Source organism: Apis dorsata, unplaced genomic scaffold, assembly GCF_000469605.1.
Source record: "Apis dorsata unplaced genomic scaffold, Apis dorsata 1.3 scaffold_88, whole genome shotgun sequence".
NCBI classification, from domain to species: domain Eukaryota; kingdom Metazoa; phylum Arthropoda; class Insecta; order Hymenoptera; family Apidae; genus Apis; species Apis dorsata.
In genome coordinates this window covers 223,706-227,247 of record NW_006263386.1, presented here as the reverse complement: position 1 = coordinate 227,247, position 3,542 = coordinate 223,706, and the positions used below count along the sequence as shown (strand labels likewise).

The 3,542-nt window shown below is 33.5% G+C and overlaps 1 protein-coding gene across 3 annotated transcripts in view; it reads right to left on the bottom strand.

Moving 5' to 3' along the window:
- LOC102681230 (tubulin polyglutamylase TTLL4-like) overlaps positions 1-3,542 on the bottom strand; it is a 127,311-nt gene that overhangs the window by 59,081 nt on the left and 64,688 nt on the right. For 2 of the 3 annotated variants that reach the window (XM_031508484.1, XM_006611418.2), the window contains exon 2: positions 820-855. The exons of the other annotated variant lie outside the window; for it this stretch is intronic. The gene's annotated coding sequence lies outside the window, so the exon portion shown is untranslated. The remainder of the gene's footprint in view (positions 1-819; positions 856-3,542) is intronic. 3 annotated transcript variants of the gene reach the window in all.

The window sequence follows — 3,542 nt, the reverse complement described above, 5'->3', positions numbered from 1 at the left end:
CTATCCATTTTCATCTTCTTATTCAAATTTCAAATTCTTTAAAAAAAAAAAAAAAAAAATATATCCTTTCACCTTTCATTCTTGAAAACTTTCTATTCAAAGGCTGCAGGTATGCGAGAGCGAGAATACGTGATCGGGGTCGAAACGACTCGACAAGAAAAGGAGAGAGATAAGAGGCGAGGAAAAACGGTTTGCATGTAAGAAGAAACTGCGTTAAAGAGTGCTGGTCGCGCATAAATCATCTTAAAGCGCATTAATTTGCCCACTTACACGTATTAATATGGATAGTCGAGCGATACTTGAGGGAACATGCTCGAGATGGTTGGTATGCAGCCAAAGTGGAAACAATTTTTGGCCAACCGTTGTTCCACGGTGATAACGAACATCTGCGAAATGTCTTCCGACGGGATTATGAAAGGAGGCGGGATTATAACTCCTTTCTAGTGAAGTGGAAATGTTCGCTCGGGGCATCGAGGGATTGAGGACACCCATGTTTTTACCATAGGGTGGATTAATGGTCGCTCGAGACACACTTAATACCGTAGCATGGTGAGCTGTTGTATCTCACGTGTTTTGTACTTACATTCATACGCACGGGGTGTGTGAAAAAGTCTCCAATCTTTTGAATAATTTGTTAAAGGAACAAAACACGGACGAGAAAAATTTTGTCCACGTTAAGAGTTTAATTAATATTTCTTTATAAGATGACGATTGTGACAGATTTTTCAATCTGTCCTAATATTATTTATTTAAAAAAAGGAAAATAATATTTTCTTTACGCTTTATTATATATAGTATATTATATTCGTTTATACTTACCTTCTTCAACAATACTTGTGATGTCTTAGCATTCTTCTGTAACAAAGAAACAAATGCAAATTAAATATATTTTATATTAAGAATTATTTTAATCATATACTAATTTTTCGATATTAGAAATATTTAATTATATGGATTAAGGAATATAATTTGTACACTATCTTTATGGGATAAATTTTGAAACAATGGAAACCAAAGAAACGACTTTAAAAAACGAGTGTTCGTGATACTCGTACGAGATAAATCGCGCCCATTTGCATTACACACGACCGGAGAATCTCGTGAATAGTGCTTTTTAACGAGCTTCATTAAACGACAAGAGAGCAGATGAATATCTCGAATTATGAATTTCCTCATTAATAGCCGAAAACATTTATAAAGAATTCAATTTTAAGCATAACAAACGTGACCGCCATGCGTAATTACGTTCGATCCTAAATCTTTCTGTTATCGATTCGGGAAATTAATCGATTCTCGCGTTATCGAGCGTTGAAAAAATGTGAGTGGACACCATATTCTTTCTTTCAAACATCGCTATAAATTTCATGAATTCCATTCACGAGTATTCCTTGATGCTTATGCTGTAAGATTTATCAAACCTTTTTTAACATCTTTTCTGACGTTTCTTACATCTTGTGATACATTTTTGGAAATGTAAATCGTGGATGAAAGACAGATAGGGAAGAAATTAATGCTCGAAAATTGTTAAATTTTGTAACTTTGAGATAGAATAAAATTGCAAATGTTCTATATTCGATGTTATCTTGTTGTGGAAAAAATTCTCAGGCAAAATTGTATTTGGAAGAAATGAAATTTTGGAGGATTTTTAATTAGATGAATTTTCAAAAACATCGATTTTTCTTTTCTTTAATAAAAGAAAGAATCGCATATTTGGATATAAAAAGAGAAAAACTGGTTGAGAAATACTTTACATCAGCACCAACTACAAAGTTTCCAGAGATGAAATGCAATTACCGTCCAATCCCATCGAATCGAAAACACCACGTTCGACTCGAGAACCGGCACAATAAATCTCGCCACCTTTCGGAAATCATTCTTCCATTCACCTTTAAATTAAATCGCACCAGGAAGAATACCAATTCGAACAGGTTTCGAAGAAGAAGAAGAAGAAGAGGAAGAAGGGGGAGAAAAATCGTCGATCTCTGATTACCAAAAAACAATTTCACACTTTCGCCAAAAGAGCATGGAGCGGTGGCCTTTTCAAGAGCCATCATCTTTCGACCGATCGATTAGAGCGGCCGTGCAAAACGAAAGAAATCGAGTCGATTGTCGGCTCGTTCCCTCGCTTTCTCCATTCCGCAACAAAATGGGCCAGGGGGCACGTACACTTGCGGGCCCTTGTAATAAAACTTTAACGGACGTCCCTTCTCCGGGAACAACCGGGATACGCGATCGTACTCCGCCAGAAGCGGTGCAGTGATGGGCTTCTCGAACAATTTCGATCCTTACAGACGAAAAAATTCATGATTCAAAAATTACGAATCGGCTGTATCGAATAATTATACGAATTATATCGAATTATTGGAAGCTTGAAGATAGGTTGATTTATTTTTCTGCGCTAATAATTCAATAGAATTTATATTACTTTTATATAGAAATTAATAAATTGTGTTATCAAAGTCTACGAACTGTTTATACGAAACATTGTATGCATAATGGAATTATATAGAAAATTGGAAGCTTGGAGATAAGATTTTTGGTTTATTTTTCTGCACTAATAATTCAATAGATACGAATTTATTTTATATCACAAATTAACTAATAAATTGTGTTATCAAAGTCTATGAACTGTTTTATACGAAACATTATATAAGCATGGAATTATATAGAAAATTGGAAGCTTGAATTTACGAATTTATTTTATATTACGAATTAATAAATTGTGTTATCAAAGTCTATGAACTGTTTTATACGAAACATTGTATGCATAATGGAATTATATAAAAAATTGGAAGCTTGAATTTACGAATTTATTTTATATCACGAATTAATAAATTGTGTTAACAAAGTCTACGAACTGTTTTATACAAAACATTGTATGTATAATGGAATTATATAGAAAATTGGAAGCTTGAATTTACGAATTTATTTTATATCACGAATTAATAAATTGTATTAACAAAGTCTACAAACTGTTTTATACGAAATATTGTATAAGCATGGAATTATATAGAAAATTGGAAGCTTGAAGATAAGGTTTTTGGTTTATTTTTCTGCACTAATAATTCAATAGATACGAATTTATTTTATATCACAATTTATTAACTAATAAATGATTAAAGTCTACGAACTCTATTTTATACGAGACATTGTATGCATAATGGATATAGTTTAATTTAATCAGAACATAAATTTTAGAAAAACTGCACGAATGAACGATAGTTTTGTCGAATCTTGTCGAAAAATTAATTCGAGAAACGGATATAATATTTTCCTTCTGTATCCTCGTTTCTCCCCACGTTCCACATCATATAAACATAAACGTACATCTCCTTCCTTATTCCTTATTTCTTCCGCAACTTCCCTCGTTCCGTGTTCGATAAGTCGTTCCATAAATTTCCATACTTTTGCCACTGTTGTCGCGCAACACGATTCGCAACATAATGTATATCGATTTCTATCTTTCTCGATACGTATATTGGAACAAGCAGTATAGCTAGGAGGAGAGGGGAGAGAGAGACGAGAAGTTGACCGGCCGCGAG